This window comes from Protopterus annectens, chromosome 8.part0 (genome assembly GCF_019279795.1).
Source record: "Protopterus annectens isolate FY-2018-M chromosome 8.part0, PAN1.0, whole genome shotgun sequence".
In the NCBI taxonomy this organism is placed as follows: Eukaryota; Metazoa; Chordata; order Ceratodontiformes; family Protopteridae; genus Protopterus; species Protopterus annectens.
Window position 1 is genome coordinate 1,098,022,673 of NC_056741.1, and position 21,221 is coordinate 1,098,043,893.

Below are 21,221 nucleotides of genomic sequence, written 5' to 3' on the forward strand. Positions count from 1 at the left end.
GGGTGCAGAATTTGGCCCCTCTGCTGGGACAGCAGGGAAGGGGTCTGAGGCAGGTGCCATGGTTGTAGCACTGTCAGACTGCGTGAAAGAGGACACCAGTGCTGGCATGGCCAGTCTGGTGCAATCAGAATTGTCCTTGGCTTGTCCTGTTTGATCTTTAGTAGAACCTTGGAGAGGAGAGGCAGAGGGGGAAAGGCATAGAATGAGAGGCTTTCCCAGGAAAAGGACAGGGCATTCACCTTCCAAGCTTGGCTGTGGGGAGTTCTGGTGCAGTATTTGTTCAATTGATAGTTCTGAGGGGAAGCAAACAGGTCCACCACTGGTGTCCCCCACCTGTTCCCCAAAAGCCTGAATATTCTGGGTTCCAGTTTCTATTCGTGTGGGCCCATGAGATTTCTGCTTAAGTCGTCTGCCAGTGAATTTAGTTTGCCTGGCAGGAATTGAGCTTTTAGGTGCACTTGGTTGCTCAAGGCTGTGTTCGACAGAGCCATGGCTAGTCTGCAGAGTGGGTAGGAATGTGTTCCCCCCTGCTTGTTTATGTACCACATAACTGTGGTGTTGTCTGTCTTTACCAATAGTTGTCCTGGAAGAATAAGTCCTTTGAAGGCTGTCAGAGCATTCTGTACAGCTAACATTTCTTTTTGATTGATATGCAGGTGCATCTGCTTTGGGTTCCATTTGCCCTGAATGCACTGCCCTGTCATGTAAGCCCCCCATGCACAGACTGATGCGTCTGTTGTTAGGGTCTGGGAGTCCCTTGTTGTGGTTGCAGGCCTCTGCCCACCAAAGGAACTCTTCCATTAGACACGGAATGACAGGAATTATTGTTTCCAGGTCCTGAGAATGTGACACCATAGACATTTTAGATACCATTGAAGTTTCCTCATATGCAGTCTTGCATACGGAATTAACAGAATGCAAGAGGCCATGAACCCCAGAGCTTGTAGTATTTTCCTTGCAGATAGCTGGGTTTTTGTGGTCAGTAGGTTGAAGTAAGTTGTCAAACAAATTTGTTTCTCTGGTGTGAGGAATGCCATCTGGGAAGTTGTGTTCAAGCTTGCTCCCAGGAGTACAATCTGTTGGCAGGGTACTAAGTGTGATTTTTCACTGACTGTGTACCCCAGTGAAGTTAGAAGTCTCTTTACAAATGCCAGGTGCTGTAGTAGCAAGTCCTGACTTTCCACCTGAGTCAGACAATTGTCCAATTATGGGTAAATCTGAATACTTATCTGCCTGCAAAAAGCAATGTTTGGAGCTAGGCACTTTAGGAATACCCTGGGCGCAGTAGATAAGCCAAAGGGAAGTGCAGAGAACTGATAGTGCATACAGCCTGCCTTGAAACGAAGGTATTTTCTGCAAGATTCCCTTATGGGGATGTGCAGGTAAGCTTCTTTTAAGTCTAGGGTTACCAGCCAGGCATCCTTGGCTAGCATAGGGAGCAGCTGTTGGAGAATTAGCATTTTGAATTTTGGAACCACCAGAAAGGTGTCGAGAATAGATAAATCCAAGATAGGACGCCAGGAGTTTTCTTTTCTGGGAACCAGGAACAGTCCTGAATAAAAGCCTTGTCCCCTTTGTACAGCTGTGATGCTGAGGAGAGAAAGTACTTGCTTTTAGGCCTTGGCCCACTGGTTTGGGGGAGGTCTGGCCATCCACTTAGGGTTGGTAGTGAGTGGAAGTGGATACTGTATCCTAGGGAAATAATGTTTAAAACCCATTTGTCTTGGGTAATGTATTCCCAGTTTTTTGCATGCAAGGTGAGTTTCCCCCTAAAGGTGCAAGTACTTGAGCAAGGTTTGGGGGAGTTTACGATAAGTCATTGTGCAAGTTTACCATATGGGGTGGCTTACTACTCCCTGTTTTGGATGTGGGAGCACCCCACTGCTTAGATCTGTGCATAACCTGAGACTGAAGTCTTGGGGGTCTGATGCCCCTGGGTTTGAACTGAGAAGGCCTGGAAGGGACTGGAAAGGACCAGTTCTTTGAAGGCCAATGCCTATGGCTGTACTTGTAAGAAATCTTTAACAGTTTGCATAGATTTAGCTTTCTCCTCCATCCTTTTCAGAACAACCTCTGCTATATTGCCAAATAGGCGGTCTTGGTTTAAGGGTGCACCCAGTAATTTTGCTTTAACATGATCTGGCAAGTTTTGTTCCTTAAGCCAAGCATGCCTTCTAAGAACAGACCCAGTGACAGCAGCCCTACAAGATGCTTCTAAAGCATCAAAACCACACTGCAAATATGTTTACCAACTAGGTCAGCAGAATGCATTAACTCTTGTAAATCTTTGTGTTCTGCACAGTCAGGAATCAACATCATTTTCTGTTTCATTAGCCCCATAATATGCTGCTGATACTTTAACATATGAAACTGGCAATTTAAAGCCCTAATGGCCAGAGTAGCAGAGGTGTATACCTTCTTACCCCATCTGGCTAAAGCAGTAGAATCCCTGTCAGAAGGGGTACGATTCTTGGCAGTAGTAGCCTTAATGCCTTTTGGTCCTTGGGAAATGGTCTCTGGATCTGCAGTAGGATTCTTGAAAAGGAATTTGTGAGTCAGGTACTCTATAGTACCTGTCATGTTTCCTGGGAGCTAGATGCAAAGTATCCGGGGTAAGGCTGGATTCCAAGAAAACATCATCTACAATCTCCAGAACAGGAGGGATAGCTAGAGGCGTGTGCTGAGTTAGGTTTAAAAATTCCCTGAGTCTCTTTTGGACTAAGAGTAGTCCTGGCTTTCCCAGGGGAAATGCTCCTTAAGGGTATGCAGGGCTTCACCAAAAGAAAACTCTTCTAGAGGGGAAGCAGAGGGAATGGAATCCTCTGCATCAGAATCCTCATAGGTGGATAAGGGTATGTCCTGGTAGTCAAAAGGGACAGAGATATCAGATTCCTGATCAGAAGAATCAGAAGGAAAATCAGTTCTAGGTGTCTGAGGGGGAAGGCTTAGGCTTCCCCTAATTAAGGTAATAAGGTCTTCAGCCATTCTAATCATTTGTTTTTGAGGCCTGTGGGCCTGAGAATGCACTTTGGTCGTCAGTTTCCTATGCGTAGTGCAAACTTTAGGCCTGAGAAATTCTGTATTTTTGGCTTGAAGCGAAGTTGTCGGTTTAATATGAAAATCGGTAGGCCTGAATACAACCTCAGAAGGCGGTGCCTGCACAGCGGCTCCGGACCCATCCAAGGTAGAGACATCCGCAGGTTCCATAGTCGAAGAAACTCTCGCGGCATACCGGACTCCGAATGGGTCTCAGTAGAGGCCTGCGAATCTGCAGAAGCGGGTATCAGGGGCTCACTGAGTACTGGCAGACTGGCGATTAGCTTAATGGTAGCGTCATCAGCAGCTTTGGACCAACGAGGTCTGTCTCTGTCTTTATCTTACGTTTTTTCAGAAGATCATTAGTCGGATGGCTTACCGATGCCATTTCGGAATACGGAGATCGAGAACGAAGTATTTAGCTACAATAATTGCCCCACGATGGATAGTTCAGGCGTTGAACAAGGCACAAAACCGACAGCGAGGGATGTCGTGGTCTGGGCCTAAACAGATGACGCAGTAAGAATGAAAATCTCTATGAGGTATTAGCTTTCCACAGGCAAGACAATTATTAATTTTTTCTGACATCGGTTAGAGCAAGAAAAAAGGATCCCCAACGGGGTACTTATCTTTTAGAAGACTTCAGGTCTGAAACTCGAAAATGAAAATTTCAGGAGTCTGCCGACCAGCACTTGTGAACTGCTTCTGCTTCGGGCACCGCACGGCAGGAAAGACTGATGTAATGGCATCGGCTGCATGTTTTATACCCCTGACGATTTGACGTCATGAAAGAAGCGACAGCATCCGACACAGAAATCCCAAGACTCTGGTATTCAGGCCAGCTGAGGGCTACCTGCAGGCAGATAACCCAAATGTGATGACTGCAACAGTGAAACACGAAGAACATCTGTTTAGGTAAAAGTGGTGTTAAGAATGTATAAAGTACAGTTTTGTACCTACCATAAATGTAGATGTCCGATAGGTATGCATCTGCAGTCATAACATATGGGTTTGTCCTGCCTCAGGCAGCCCTTCGGTCGGCCGGATTCCAAAGTCTGGGTCTGGCCTCGGCTGATGTCGCACTTTCCCCGACGTCAGAGCTTCTGGGGTATAAAGGCATCAGCCGACGCCATTTTCCTCAGTGTTTCTTGCCCCAGATGCCAGGTGCCCTCTAGGAAGACTAAATTTGGATAAAAGCTGAAAAATTCCAAACAATAGCAAAATATATACACATATATATATATATATAGATATATATATATACAAACAAATACACCATAATAGATTCCCCCAGCTAAGCTGAAAGAGGGGTAAGCACCCTAGGAATACCACAGAGGGGAAGGAGGGTGGGTAATCCTGACTGCAGATGCATACCTATCGGACATCTACATTTATGGTAGGTACAAAACTGTACTATGTCCTTCAAGGATGCATCTGCAGTCATAACATATGGGTAGAATACCATAGCCAAACTGGGGGAGGAGGAACTAAGAGAAGGATGGTGTAGTTAAGATCCCCTGCAGAACTGCAGTTGCAAAACCTGCTCGGGATCTGGAGTATAAAGGTAAATTATAATGCTTGGCAAATGTATGCACGGAGCTCCAAGTAGCAGCTTCTAAAATGTCCTTGGTAGCCACCCCTCGTAGGAAAGCTGTAGTGGTGGCTGTGGCCCTTGTGGAATGAGGCCTGATATTTTCAGGAGCTGTCTTTCCATGAAAAGAGTAGCAAAAGCGAATGCAATTTCCTATCCATTTTGAAATTGTCCGTTTGGAAATTGCTCTTCCTTGCACCCCAGTTGCATATGCTACAAAAAGTTGGTCAGTTTTTCTGTTGGTTTTAGTTCTGTCCAGATAGTAGCGTAGTTGTCTGTGTATATCCAAGATCTGCAAAAGTTTTTCTCCTTTGTTCTGTGGGTTAGGGAAGAACATAGGCAAATGAATAGCTTGGTTCAAGGATACCCTGGATACCACTTTTGGCATGAAAGTAGGATTGGTTCTCAGTGACACTCTATCCTGGTGGAAGATAAGAAAAGGCTGCACTGACATTAATGCCTGTAACTCTGATACTCTTCTTGCTGAAGGGATTGCCAGAAGAAAAGCAGTTTTCCAAGATAAAAACTGAGGAAGTGTCAATTTTTCCAGCACAAAATTGAGATCCCATGCAGGTAGAGGGGGGTCTTCGTGGAGGTTTAACATTTTTGATCCCTCGCAAAAATTGTCTGAGAAGAGGGTGAGAGAAGATAGGAGGATCCATATTGTATTCTGCTGAAATTGCTGAAACATGAATCTTAATGGAAGAATAAGACAGGCCATTGTGGAACAATTCTGATAAGTATTCCAGGATGTGTGCTAGGTTTGCCACTGTGACATCTGTGCCCTTTGATGTGCTCCAAATGAGAAATCTCTTCCATTTAGCTGAGTATGTCTTCCTTGTGGAAGGTCTGCGAGCCTCCAGGATAATGTCCTTGACCCTCTGAGATAAAACAGTTTGGTTTGGTTTTACTGAATTTTCCAAGCAGTTAGTTGCAGTGTTTTCAGGTTTGGATGCAGGGTCTTGAAATTGTTCTGCATTAGAAGAAGAGGCCATAGGGGTAGAGGCCATGAGTTTGCCTGAGACATGCTTCTCAGTAGTGGATACCAGTGTTGTCTTGGCCAGTCCGGAGCTATTAGTATCACCTTTGGTTGTTCCTCCCTGATCTTCAGTAGAACCTTGTACATCAATGGGAGAGGTGGAAAGGCATATACTGTTAGGGCATTCCAGCTGAAAGAGAGAGAGTCCACCCTCCAGGCTTGTGGGTGGTATGTCCTTGAGCAGAATTTCTTCAGTTGGTGGTTGAGTGGGGATGCGAACAGATCTATCTCTGGCATTCCCCATTTCCTTGTTATGAGTTTGAAGATGTCTGGATGCAGCATCCATTCGTGAACATCCGTGGTAGTTCTGCTTAAGCTGTCTGCTAGTGAATTTTCTTTTCCTGGTACGAATTTGGCCTGTAGCTGGATATTGAGATTCAGGCATAGGTTCCACAGATTCATTGCCATCCGGCATAGAGGGTAGGAATGTGTGCCTCCCTGTTTGTTTATGTACCACATGACCGTGGTGTTGTCTGTTCTTATTAACAGATGTCCTTGCTGGAGGAATGGTTTGAATGCCTTGATTGCATGCTTCACTGCCAGCATCTCCTTTTGGTTGATGTGCATGCTTAGATGCCCTTGAGACCATAGGCCTTGGATACATTTGTCCTCCATGTGTGCTCCCCATCCTAGGTCTGAGGCGTCCGTGGTGATGGTCTGCCTTGGTTTTGGTTTGTTGAAAGGCAACCCTCTGCTGTACTGGCATGCCTGAGCCCACCACAGGAATTCCTTTTGAAGGCATGGAATGATTGGTATCATGGTTTCTAGACTGTGACTGTGTTGAGACCATACATTCCTTAGGTACCATTGTAGTTTCCTCATATGCAGCCTGGCATGTGGAATCAAGATTATGCAGGATGCCATGTAACCCAGAGCCTGCAGGACTTTCCTTGCAGTAAGCTGAGTTTGTCGTGTCAAAGTCATGAAATAATCTGGAAGTTGTTTTTGTTTTTCTTCTGTGAGAAAAGCCATCTGAGTGATTGTGTCCAGATCCGCACCCAAAAAAGGTTATCCTTTGGGATGGCACTAGTCTTGACTTTTTGGATGTTGACTGTGTATCCCAAGGCCTGTAGCAGGTGTATGACATAGGCCAAGTCCTTTAACAATTTTGTCTTGTTGTCCGCTTGTATTAGGCAGTCGTCCAGGTATGGGTAAATTTGTATTCCCTGCAGTCTGCAATGTGCAATTACTGATGCCAGGCATTTCGTGAATACTCTGGGCGCAGTAGATAAGCCAAAGGGCAATGCTGAGAATGATAATGCTCTGATCCTGCAAGAAATCTGAGGTGTCTTCTGCAATCTGGTCGAATAGGGACGTGCAGGTATGCCTCCTTGAGATCTAGAGTCACCAGCCAAGACACCTTGCCCAACATGGGAAGAAGTTGCTGTAGGGTCAGCATTTTGAATTTTGGCACAATGAGATATGTGTTCAGTGCGGACAAGTCGAGAATAGGCCTCCATTGGTTTTCTTTTCTTGGTACCAGGAATAATCTGGAGTAAAATCATTGGCCTTGTTCCATACATGGTACCCTTTCTATTGCTTTCATCTGAAGTAAATTGCTGATTTGTCTTAAAGCCTCTGCCTTCTGGTTTGGTGGAAGGTTTGGCATTCTGCTTCTTTTTGGTAAAGTGTGGAAGTGAAACCTGTATCCTTTGTTTATTGTTTGCAATGTCCATGTATCTTTTGTAATGCAATGCCAGTTTTTCGAGAATAAAGCCAGCTTTCCGCCCATGGGAGCTTCCAGTTGATCCCTGGTAGGCGGAATCAGAGTCAAGTCATTGGGTCTGTCCTGTGGTAGTGGTTGAAGGTGCAGCTGTGGCACCACTCCTCTGGTTGGCAGGCTGCCACTGACGGCCCCTGTAGGCACCCTTTGATTGACCTCTGCCTCTAGGGCGTCTGTTCCTGCCCCTCTGCACTCTGGAGGTGTCTGGAAAGGACCAATTCTTTGTAGGCCAGTTTCTGCTGAACCTCGGTGGTTGGACTTGCAAAAATTCCTTTACTGTTTGCACAGATTTTGCTTTTTCTTCCACCCTCTTTAAAATCTCCTGTGCAGTGGAGCCAAATAAATTTTGTTTCTCCATTGGAGCATCGAGGAGTTTAGCTTTGACATGGTCTGGCAAGGATTGCTCTTTTAGCCAGGCATGCCTACGAATTACTGCCCCAGTCATAGCTGATCTAAATGAAGCCTCCAGTGCATCATAGCCACATTTTAAGAAATGATTACTGACCTGCTGAGAGTTGTGTACCAAATCCTGAAGGGATTTACGGTCTAAAGGTTCAGGAGAAGAAAGCTTCTTATTCAGCTGATCTAACAAAAATTCTTGGTACTGTATCATATGGAATTGACCGTTTAATGCCCTGGCAGAAAGAGTAGCAGATGTATAAACCTTTTTTTTTTTCCCCCCATCTCTCTAATGCTCTAGACTCTCTTTCAGAGGGGAGGGGATTTTTGGCCGTAGCAGCTGCAACCCTTTTAGGGCCCTGAGAAATAGTTTCTGGGTCTGCAGCATGGGCTTTATAGAGGTGGAAGTGAGAATCCGGGACCCTGTAATATCTATCAGGTTTGGCAGGGGCCGGGGGAAGAGAATCAGGTGCAGCACTTACATCATTATACACAACATCAATTACATTTAGAACAGGTGGTATGGCTAAGGGCCTATGCTGGGGCAAATGCAAAAAGGTCCTTAATCTTTTTCTAGAATCAGAGAAATCCTGACCCTGCCATTGAAAGTGCTGCCTCATAGAGTGTAAAGTCTCTCCAAAGGAAAATTCTTCAGGTGGGGAGGCCGAAGGAATAGAATCTTCTGCATCTGAATCCTCATAAGGCGAGTAGGCCCCTTCTTGATGGGCTGACGAATCAGATCCATTCGAGGAGTAATCAGAGGAGAGAGGTTCAGAGGGGTCAGTCCTGGGCCTTTTGTCTGGTGGAGGTTGGGAGGCCCTGTCTGGGTGAGGTTGGGCACCCCTAATTAAGGATATAAGGTCCTCAGCAAGACTGAGGATCTGAGAACTTGAGGAAGGCCTCTGGGAAGTAGACTTGGCAGGCAAAGCTTTTGAAAGTTTTGCAGCTTTAGCCCTGGAGAAGGCCTTAATAGACATAGAAGCTGGGGGCCTAGCTGCCCCACGTGCAGGGGTAGAAATGTCCAAAGGAATGGTGTCAGACAATGCTTGAGCACTTGCTTCGGTTGGGAGTTCTGAAGCCGACTCAGCCGGGGCCTCGCTGGCCTCGGTGGTCGGAGGGATGGTTTCGGTAGGAGAAATAACCGTGGACTCTGTTTTAGCCGAAATCGAGACACTCGCGGTAGGCCTAGCCGTGGTTTCAGCCGAAACCACAGACCGCGAGTGTTGGTCCTTTTCCTTGCGTTTTTTGGCCATATGCGAAGTCGGAAGCTCCGATGGCATTTTGTAAGCAAAATCGGTACCAAAAAATTCTTCTGCAAACTCCGACCGACGTCTAAGAGTCCGTCGGTTGAAGGAGGCACAGGCTAAACAAGCTGATACGTCGTGGTCTGGGCCTAAGCAAGGAGGGCAGTAAGAATGGAAATCCTTATGAGGTATTTGTTTCCCACAAGTTAAACAGTTATTTACTTTGTCTGACATCGGCTGAGGCAAGAAAGAGTCCCCAATGGGGTACTTAGCTTTTTTCGAAGTCTTCGGTAGCTGAAATCTCTGGATCTGACCGACCAGCACTTGCGAACAGCTTCTGCTTCGGGCACCCCGCGGCAAGAAAGACTGAAGAAAATGGCGTTGGCTGATGCCTTTATACCCCAGAAGCTCTGACGTCGGGGAAAGTGCGACATCAGCCGAGGCCAGACCCAGACTTTGGAATCCGGCCGACCGAAGGGCTGCCTAAGGCAGGACAACCCATATGTTATGACTGCAGATGCATCCTTGAAGGACATCTTTTTTCTTTGTTGTATGCTTAAATGGTACAAATGGTATTTACCTAGTTAACATCTTGTTTTTTTCCCCCTAAGAAAATTTCTCCAGTACATTGTGTTAGTTCGTAGGAAAGATAAATTGTATATCTTATCTACAGACTTCTTGCATTACTTCTATAATGTATGGTTTCTAAATTAAAATTTTCACGACTGCTTATAACAAAAATGTTTATCCAGACTCATGATAACTTGAAAAATCTAGCTCAAAAATGGTTTGTGGAGAAAACTAACAAGCCAGTTGGTCAGAGCAGTATTTTTTTTCAGAGCTGTTTTTACTCAAAATGCAGACTCTTAGTACTGGTAGTAAAAATTAGAGTTGCTGGGGGTGATGAGTCCTATGTCCTTTTTGGTAACAACAGCAAGCTTCTAAGCTTAAAGCAACTGCTACACGTTTGTGTGTGCTTCCCTTGGTGGCAATGACAGTTTCATACTGGACCTTCAAATCTTGACTATATTAGTAAGCATGTTTTAACAGCATTTAGACATTTTCTAGCAGCAAGACATCTGAATGGCATAAAATCTTCTTAGCAGGTCCTACTCAGCCAGACTTTGTAGGCTACTACAATGATGTCAGTGAAAACAGAGCTGGTCTTTGGTCAACTGGTGTCCTAGGCAAAAGGGATCCACAGTGCCTCCCCACACCACTCGATCTACCTATATCATCCAGATTACTTTTTTTTCCCTTTTTCTCACAGTCTGTCTTACTTTTAGGATAGATGTTTCGAGTCTTAAAAATATTTTTCAAGTTCTTTCCTTTTCTATAAACTATAGTAGGTTGTAAGCCTATTAAAGATCTAATATTCTTCTCATGCCTAAGGATGGACCAATTTTTTACTAAAATATCCCTTAAAATAAAACTGTCCTGCGTCAAAACAGTAGTAAAAGAAGAAGTGAAATCTCTATCACCTACCCTATTATTAATGTAATAATTGTTAGGAGATGGAACATTAATGATACCGTCCCCTGAAAGTAGGGGCAGGTAAAAACCTCGCTCCCTTTTATTAAAAACTTCAATCATGATATCACTAACAAATTTAAAAGGGTAACCTCTTTTGAAAAATATTTGTTTTAAATTATCGCATTCGTTCAAAAATTCGTCCATTAGAGACATCATACGTACTGCACACACAAACTGACCCTTGACAATAGCCTTCTTTTGTTTCAAAGTGTGAGTACTCGAGAAATGCAATAAGGAATTTGAATACATACTTTTTTTAAAAATCTTTGAAACAAACTTTTCTTTCTGATAATCTTTAAACAAAAGGATAACTAGAAAGAAAAGCATGTCAAGGTCACTAATAACAGTATTTAATACAATTTCATATATTCATACAGTTTTTAAAAATTGTATTCATTGAATATATATATATATATATATATATATATATATATATATATATATATATATATATATATATATTTTTTTTTAACATCTTTTACAAACATGTATTTTTACATTTCATGACATATATGTATTTTGTATTTATATTGTATTTATTTGGGGGGGTGTACTATTTTGTATTTATTCACAGATAGGACTGTCAATATTTTGTTTGTATGGATTTGTATTTAATTGATTTAATTATTTATGTCATTTCCTGTTGTACTAGTATAAAAGGAAATGTTTATCTCTGGATAAGTTATCTGTTGAAGTCTAGATTATCTAGACGAAAACACTTATCTTTGAGGATATTTTGTGTGGTTTTGTTTCATTGGACTGAATAAAGTGGATACCTGGTACATCTCAATTGTTTTTTTATCTGCAAAGTTTTATTTGTGAGTGGGTGCAATCCAGCTCCTTCACTTGGACTTTTTGTCTTCTGACTTAGTGACCATGGCATAAATGTCTGCAATGGAGACAATTCTGAAGCAAACACTGAAAAGCAGTCATGCCTCTGGTCAAGTAGTTTTTGACAGCTGAACACATTGTAGTTGGCAATTACCACAGGGAAAGGTCGGCATTATCACAGTTTCTAAGTGTTGCAAAGCTGGTAAACAAGTGTGCTGTCTTTCCTGAACTTCTGTCCCCTTCAATAAAACCAGAGTTAATGCTGCATATCTGAAATTTGAAAGGCTATCACTCTCTTGTTTACTGAAAGGCAAAGAACACAGAAAGATGACTGAATGGCTTTTGGAAGTATAAGTTATTCCTATGGAGCACTCAGTCTTTGCAAAAGACCAGTTTTCCCTATAATGTCCTGCGGCACAGATATCATGTGGGTAGGGGTGATTACTACCAAGAAAAGTGTATTCCAAACTTGACGGCTATTGATCAGCCTATTTGAATGAGGAAAGTGACAGTCTGTCAATCATAAATTCCAACTCTTAAGGAAGTGATGGGTTCCTCAAAAACAGCTAAAAATGCACAACCCCTTAAAAAGTCTGCACTCTATAAGGTTGTAGCATGCATATGTTGGAAGCATGCAATCAGACCATGGAAAAACTCAAAACACATTATACTATTACCTGAAACAGTTCAGGATCACCTACAGGCTAACCAAATGAGACAGTATAAAATAGTTCTTAACCAAGATGGAGAACTTCTTTCACTTAAAATCATAGGTCTGATGAGTGGAAAGCTACATGGCCACTTCAGTCACCTCAGAGATTCCCACAAACAGATACAGGAACAACAAGGAATGAAAACAAGACATCAGGTCTTGAACTGGAGGTAAATGCTGTCTCAATCAAGAAGGCACTCTTGGCATTTTCTAGGATACTTCTGCATTACCAGATACCTAACATCCTGAAACTATATCACAGGTCAATAAGGAAAATCAGTCTTTCCACTATGAACTTTGGACATGCAGAATCAGAGAGAGTGGAGGAACAACACAAAGGAATACACCTCAGAAAATGACAGAGGATGCATTCACTGTCAAGTCACCCTTGACATGCTGCACCACTGAAAGAGGGAGCATCCTCCTTGTGTGGAGAACATATCCACTTCTATGGTACCACCAAACTACTGGACACCTCTGGCAAGAGTGAAGATCTGAATTACCAGCTCTGAGAAGATTAGAACCACATCTTATAGAATGTACGACATTCATGTGCTAAAAACTGTTAAGTTGTTGCCCCAGTCTACGACCTACTCCCCCATTTGCTAACATAGGCTTCCCTAGCCAAGATTACAACCCGTTGTTTATGATATGATGGAAGAAACTATAAACTTGGTGATTACTGTTTAACACAGAAAGTCGATGCCAGCAATATTTCTAAACACCTTTATGACATTATCACTTAAGAAAAATACAAACATATAAAAGGAAACAAACCATATTAACATGTTTCCAGTTACACACATTATATATCACATATGTTCTAACTCATCAGTCCAACATTACATAAATTGCTCAATTCCTGCCTTCCTTTAAACCTCACTCCTCCTGCTGAACATTATTTTGCATGTACTGTTCTCACAATTTCTTTTTATTTCTGTGTAATTTGCTACTTCAATTTTCAAAAGATCCCACTTTCCAAGTTACTGTTTTTTGATGGTTCTCTTTTTTTTTTTCTACAGTTGTGTGACTGTGGAGCTAGTATATACAAGTAAGAGCGGGTATGATGGTGCTTTATGTTTTGTTTTTCATTCACACAAAGTTATGTCTGTTGTAATTTCATCCAGAAGTAACTTGATAAATTACAGTGAAACTGTCCATATACCATACCACTGCCTTGTTGCCTAATCGGAGAAACTGAAACTCTAGTCAACATTCTCTTTCCAAAATTTTTAGAGAAAGTAACAGTGCCTGTACTTTCAGCTCGTTACATGGTGCCATTTTCCTTAACTTTCCATGTCCTCTATACCACAGAGATACTAAGAGGGGATCCCAAACTCACTTGTAGATTTGTCCAGTATCTTTTTTCAGGGGACACCTGAGGTGGTATTCAAATTTTAACACAGGAAAGGCAGTGTGGACAACCTTAGACAGGTGATGGCTCAGGTTTCATTTTGTGCTCCTCTTACCACATGCAAAAAAGCAGTTGTGATCTTGACCCACACTAGTCAAAGCAAGGTCATAACTCACAGAAGTATGAAACCCTACATGAGAGACTTAGGAGGAAGTGAATGTAACCTTTGTCTGGACTCTGACCTGCTTACCTTCTCATACTACAGTAACACCAAACTGGATCACGACAGAGAGACAATTCGGTAGGTTCCTGCTCCTGACACCCTAGACTTGAGCCTTTTCCCTTCATCTCCTGCTGCTGGTTAGGGCTGAAGCTCCACTAGTTAAAGAAATAACTTTCCACTCTGCTCTGAGGACGTAAAGAAAGTATTGATATGGATCCTGACCTATAAGCTTGTAAACATAGGAACATTTTGAAAGTCTCAGCATTTTAGACACTGAATGTGATAATTTTTTTTACAATGATCTGAGCCTTGAGATTTGTAATGTACGATATGTAGGAGTATCAGAAGAGAAATGACTGATGCACGGACTTAGCATGTCATCCTAATGTAGTGTATGGCATCAAACTATGTGATGTGAGGAAATGAGAGAAAATTCGGAAACTTATAATAAAGGGATTTAAGAAAAGGAAATTTCAATAACGTTTTACTATAGAAGGCTTCCAAAGACAGCTACAATAGATAAGTGCTCACTCTTTCAGCTAATTTGTGAATATGCCTTCTTCAGTGGGTGCTAGTTGGGATTTCCTGATGAATACCACTGCAGAAAGCCTTCAAAGTCAGACCCTCAGTTCTTACTGAAATTAACCCCCAAGAAAGGCACTAAAAGAAAGAAAACTTCACTGATAATCTTATGCCCAAAATGGAAAAAGCAGTTGGGCAGCAGTCCTGCTGGATGATGTACTCTAAAACATTTAAAGTTGCGCACGAATACAACAAACTATTGTCTTCAAAACAAACTTATTAAGAACTTAATGACTTCTGAACTGTTCTCAAGCAGTTAGGCTAAGGGGGGGTGTGGTGTGACGCCCCTGCACTGGCCTAGTAATTAAGGAACCTCAATCCTCACCACTAGCACAAGTGAGGGACGTACACATTGGGAGGATGTCAAGTACACACACAGTAAAGTACAATTTCCCTTAGGAGCACACAGAGATCACAGTCAGTCTGGGGCTGGTTTCTCCCTCTTTCTCCAGATCACCAATAAGACTCCTCACTGGCACAGCTATAGGGTTAAAATCTCAGGGGTCAAACCAAGACCTCCAGAACCCTCTCTGTTCAACCAGTGCTTTGTGTCTCTGCCCAAGTAGCTGACACACACACGTTGAGATTTGATACACACACACACACACACACGCACACACGCACACACGCACACACGCACACACACACACGCACACACGCACACACGCACACGCACACGCACACACACACACACACACACACACACACACGCCTGGGGAAGGCTGGCACAGGTTTACTAGCTATGCGCCCTTTCTGCCCAGACTATAAGGAAGTTATCCCTACCACCAACTCCTACTTGTCAGCTACTATAAAGGCCCTTACAAAGGGTGACCAGTCCTACTGTGTAATGTTACTATTATCCAAAAGTGTAACCATGACCAAGGCTATTTAGGAGTGGCATGTACAGTGTCACCAAATACATATGCAAGTACTCTCAGAGCTTGAATATGTCCCACAAATATCAGCCACAAAGATAGGTTTAAATACACCTAATAAATAATAAAAGAACAAGACAATACTCAAACAGCACAGTAATTACAGAGTTCAGAATCACAGGAAATATTTTAAAACATCATTGCAGGACAGTCTCAAATAAATAAATACAGAGAACATCTAAACTAATCTTTACTATATTCCTAACTATATCTAAAATAAATTACTGTACCCTAGACTTACTTCCAGATCAAGGCAAGTGCTAATGAGAGGATGTTTCCAGGTCCAAGGCAAGATGCAAAATGCCCAGTCTCCCTCTCTGAGAGAGTTCTTAAATTAATATCACATATTACTGCTGGGTTAGCCTGGATGACATCATTCTTTTTCACATGCCTTCAGTTCCCAGGCTAACAGATACTTAACAAAATGTAACATTTCCATGTGAAAAATACATCTCTCTCAGATGTTTGCTCAGAACTGGAAGTCGTAAAACAAACACTTTTACATTTAAAACCTAGTAATTTTTCTGTTTCAAGACAACAGGAAAACCTTTAGCTGTAGACATTGTGTCTGCTTACTCTGAGATAGCGCAATCATAAACACTTTACTTTTCAACTTATTTTCTTGATGTTTTGCAAGTTAACTCTGCATGTTCCAGCTTCTACTATTAAAACATACATTTGCACAGGTATACGAGTTTATATACATTTCTGTTCTTTTCCAGTAGGGTACACTGTGGTTACATTCTTGAAGCTTAGTACATAACATACAGTTCAACACACACTTCTGCACCTGTAGTTTAATATATACATAACATATAGTTCTCTTACATTTGTAACACATGCATATGAATCATATTAATATTCAAAAATGACACACGACTATCCACAAAATTCCAGATAGCTGGGCTGGCAGTGTCACAGGGTGAAAGACATGAGGCCTTGCAGGACAGCTTTAACAAAATCCACCCATCAGCACTTAAGAGTTAAAAAGATCCCAGTATCAAAGGAAATGCTCAACACAAGTAGCATTCAATCTTGAGAGGCCATCGGAGGGCTAAGCACTAGTGTATGCCCTTCATCCTAAATGTATGCTTCTGCACTCACAAGGAGATATCCCACTAAACTAAATTAGTGAATGTAAGTGGTTTACACCAAGCTGCTGCAGCAAAAATAATACAAAGAGAAATTTGAATGTGCTGCAACTCTCCTTCAGGACTGCTGTGGCTTGCCAAACCCAGGAAAAGTCTAAACTTCATTATGGTATCAAAATAAGCTACTGTGGGCTATTCACTTAGCCATACACCTGGTAAAGATGACAAATAACTGTAAGATTTGCCTGAAATAAAGCTGCACCAGACATACTGTTTTAGAGTGCACCTAATGTATGAAATACAGTATCTCTTCTTTTTTTCTTTCCTCTGTTACACAAAAAATGACTAAGAAACAGTTGGGTTAATGTTTTCAGTTAGAAAAGGATGCCATATGAAAAATTTGTTGGAAAATGCAACCCTAGCTTTGTGAGACTTCCAGGCATGTACAAGTGTGAAATGTGTGGTTTTTGCAAACATATGGATACGAGTCAAATTTTTAGTATTAGAAATGTAAAATACCACACAAAGAAATTTAACTGTAATTCTAAAAAAAGTGTGTACCTAGCTCAATGTCAGTCTTGCCCAGCCTTCTATGTAGGAAAAAACTACCACATGTATATAGTATGAATAAGGGCAAATTAGAAAATGCTTTAGCTAGGCACATATCTAGTCACCAAACTCACAGTTTTAAATTTAGGGCCACTGACCAGGTTATCCCCGACATTAGAGGTAGTCCTTGTTGGAGAAACTTGAATTAATGTGGCAAATTCGCCTAAATGCTTGTTATTATCCAGGTTTAAATGAGATGCGTTCCATCTTGTGTCTTTTAAAACTGAAAAGTTTATTAAGATAAACTTTATAGTTTAGTGGATGTGTTGGAAGAGTGAAAAAGAAATGAAAGTTTAAATGACTCCAAGGGGTGATTTTTTGTATACCATTTTATCTGTGTCTTGAATGGGATGTTTGTATTTTGCTGTATTTTACTCCGTGTTTTACTTAGTGCTGCTTACAGTTTTGTAAGGCATTTAATAGGTTACTTACTACAATGGAGAGAAGTAATTAGTTATGTTAATATAGATCACATGACTGATTTGAAAAGTTGTTTAAAAGGGGATGCTTTTATGTATGTTTTATCTGAAGAAGTGTGGACTATTCCTTGGTTGCTGTCTTTCTGTTGGATTTCGTGGTTAATGTTTTCAGTTAGACAGAACTCCAAGACTAACTGGGTAATGGTCTGTGTTTTGTGTGAATTATGACTAAGTACATGGAAGGAACAATAGGCTTGCTAGAAAACAAGACTTGCAACAGGATGTTATACCCCTAAGAACAGTGCGAAAGGATTAAGAAGTTATGTACTCACCATAACGTTCCATCTGAGTAGGTGGCTTCATTTGTCTGCAACCTGTGGGTCTTGGATCCGATATCGGATCCGAGCCAGCAACTTGTTTCATAGCTAATGGATCCGAGCTCCTAGCTCCTCCCCTCACCCATAATCCCCTGCCAAACCTCCATGACCTCAGATCAAGTTTGCCCCTCTATAGATACCCAAAAAGGGTATTCCAATAAAAAAATTCACATAGACCCACTGAAGGCCAGGGGGAAGGAGGGGGGGATGGTTGCAGACAAATGAAGCCACCTACTCAGATGGAACGTTATGGTGAGTACATAACTTCTTAATCTGAAGTAGGGACTTCATTTGCCAGCAACCTGTGAGACAGAGTCCCCAGCTACCTGAATCTTGGGTGGCCATCATGGAAGGATATTGCGGAGCACCGCAGAGCCAAAGGATGCTCTCCCTCTAGAAATTACGTCCAGTTTGTAGTGGTTAATAAAGATATGAGATGAGGCCCAAGTGGCTGCCGAACAAATATCATCCAACGGAACTCTAGATTTGAAAGCCGCAGAAGTAGAGATGGAACGAGTGGAATGTGCGCAAACTCCTTCAGGTGCGGGTCCCCCAGAAGCTTGGTACGGTAAAAGAATACATTGGGAAATCCAGCGTGACAGGGAGATTTTTGATACTGCTTTCCCCAAATTAAATTTGGCAAAGGAAATGAACAGCTGGTCGGATTGCCTGTGACCAGCGGTTCTATGAGTATAAAAACGCAGCTGCCTATGAACATCTAATGAATGCAGCTTATACTCTCCTTTATTCTGATATTTAGGAAAGAAGACCGGTAGATTCATGGATTGATTTATATTGGTTTCTGATGCTATTTTGGGAAGGAAGGAGGGATTGGTCCTGAGGTACACTCTGTCTTGATGAAAGATCAAGTAAGGAGGTTTCACAGAAAGAGCTTGAAGCTCCGAAACTCTTTTCGCTGAAGTAATGGCTACAAGGAATGCTGTTTTCCAGGACAAGTATTTGAGATCCACTGAAGCGGCAGGTTCAAATGGTGGAGCAGTCAGGGCTTGAAGAACTAGTGAAAGATCCCAAGGGGGTACGGCTTCTTTTATAGGGTGTCTAAGCAAAAACATGCCCTTGAGAAAGGTTTTACACAATTTGGCCGACATCAAGGGCCCTGTGTCATGTCCCACATGGTAATGGGAGATGGCAGCCAATTGTACTTTGACAGTTGAGCAACTAGCGCCTTCCTGAAAAAGTTCGGTTAGGAAGTCTAGTATGGATGGAAGAGGAGCCGTAAAGGGATCTAGATTATGATGCTCCGCCCAGACGGAGAAACGTTTCCATTTACTGCGGTACACTTTCCTGGTGGAAGGTTTATGCCCTGCCACGAGGATGGCTTTGACTGGTGAAGAGATACCGGGAGTCCTAACTAGGAGTGGAACTGGAGCAACCAAGCTGTCAGCTTCAGACTGTCCAGATTTGGGGTCGGCAAACCAGACGTATGGGAGATTAGATCCGGACTGGGATCCAGAATCCAGGGGGGATTCACTAGGTGAGACCACAAGTAAGGGAACCAAATTTGCCGAGGCCAGAATGGGGCAATGAGGATCATCCTGCTCTCCAACCACGAGGCTTTCTGTAAGAGCTGCAGCATCAGGGGTAGAGGAGGATAGGCATAAAGTAGACCGGGCGGCCAAGCATGCACCAAAGCGTCTCTTGGAGTTTCCCCTGGAGGGGGAATCAGAGCGAAGAAATTGTCGCATTTGGTGTTTGAGGGAGAGGCAAAAAGATCGCAGCAGGGTTGCCCCCATATTGCGAACATCTGCTTCGCTACTAGTGGGTTGAGAGACCACTTGTAAGGGGTAAGAAGGGTGTGGCTGAGTTTGTCCGCTAAGATGTTGGCCCGCCCCGGAATGTGCGTTGCAATCAGAAAGCGGTTGGTGGAAATCGCCCATTCCCACACTCTCATGGCTTCGCGGCATAGAGGGTAAGACCTGGTTCCCCCCTGTTTGTTGATGTACCAGACAACAGACATGTTGTCCAACTGAATTGCAATAGTTCCTATGGGGAGGAGATTCTGAAGTGCTTGCAGCGCTTACAGCACTGCTCTCATCTCCAGAACGTTGATATGCAGGGAAGTCTCTGTATCATTCCACGTGCCTTGGACGGTCCTGTCTGAATAATGCCCCCCCCCCCACCCGAGGCAGGAGGCATCCGTGGTCACCGTGGCGAGAGGGGGAGAGGTGCAGAAGGGTCGGCCCGTACGGAGATCCAGAGCATGAAGCCACCATAATAGGGCCCTCCTGCAAGCCTTGCTGATAGCGATGGGGTGACGGAGAGGAAAGGACAGAAAGGACCATTGTACTAGAAGGGTACACTGCAGTACCCTCATGTTCAGACGGGTGCATGGAAGGAGCGTTATCACTGCCGCCATGGAGCCCAGCGCCCTCAGGACCAATTCCGCCGGTGATGCTTCTGACTGGAGGATGGCCCGCACATGAAGTTGCAAATTCCGTAGTCGTTCCGACGTCAGGAAGGCTCGTAGATCTCTGGTGTCTATTCTGGCTCCTATAAATTCTATGACTTGTGTCGGGGCCAGAAAAGATTTGTCAGCATTGATGGTGATGCCTAATTGGGGGGCTAGGCGGAGAAAGAAATCTCTGGCTGAGCAAAGTAGATGCCTTGTTGGGGCGGTCAGGTGCCAGTCGTCCATGTACGGGAAGACCTGCATTCCCTGGAGTCTCAGGTGGGCCGCTATCACTGCTAACACCTTGGTAAACACCCTGGGGGCTGTGGTGAGGCCAAAGGGAAGGACCCTGAACTGGTAGTGACTGGCTCCCAGCCGGAAGCGGAGGAACCTCCTGGATTGTCTGTCCATTAGAATGTGGTAGTACGCATCCTTGAGGTCTATAGAGCACATCCAATCGTTCTCCCTTTGAAGGGGAAGAATAGATTGAAGAGTGACCATTCAGAATTTTTCCTTGGTTACCGACAGGTTCAAACGGGACAGGTCTAGAGTCCCCCGTCTTTTTTGGCACCAAAAAGAACCTGGAGTAGAACCCTAATCTGAGTTGTTCTGGGGGTTGGGCTGGATGGCGCTTTTTTTCTAGCAGCTGCTGAATCTCTGCGGCTGCAGCCTCCCTCTGATCGGGTGGTACATCGGGGAGGTTCTTGAATTTGGGGACATGAAGTAATGGAATTTTGTACCCTCTGGATATAATTCGAAGCATCCAGTGGTCTGTCGTGATGGACTACCATGCCGCTAGGTGCTCCGAGAAGTGCCCCCGACTGCCTCCAGAGTGGAGCAGCCGAGCAACCCTTCAGGGCTGCTGCGTGGGCCGGTCAGATAAAGGTTCTCTGGACCCAAAGTTCCTCAGAGCCCCTCTGCCCCTGGGGCGGCATCCTCCCTGTCCTCCTCTGCCAGGGAAGGACTGGTTGTCCGGAGCGGGTTGGGAGTGTTGCGCTTTCCGGAACCACATCTTCTTCTGACCCTTTTGGTTCTTCGAAAAGGACCGCTGGGGAGCAGAGAAGTGGACTCCGATGGCAGACAACTTCTTCCCGTCCTTCTCGCTCTGGACTA

The 21,221-nt window shown here is 43.5% G+C and overlaps 1 protein-coding gene across 42 annotated transcripts in view; it reads right to left on the minus strand.

The window, feature by feature from the left end:
* LOC122809254 (titin-like) overlaps window positions 1-21,221 on the minus strand; it is a 3,339,665-nt gene that overhangs the window by 137,030 nt on the left and 3,181,414 nt on the right. The gene's annotated exons all lie outside the window — the stretch shown is intronic.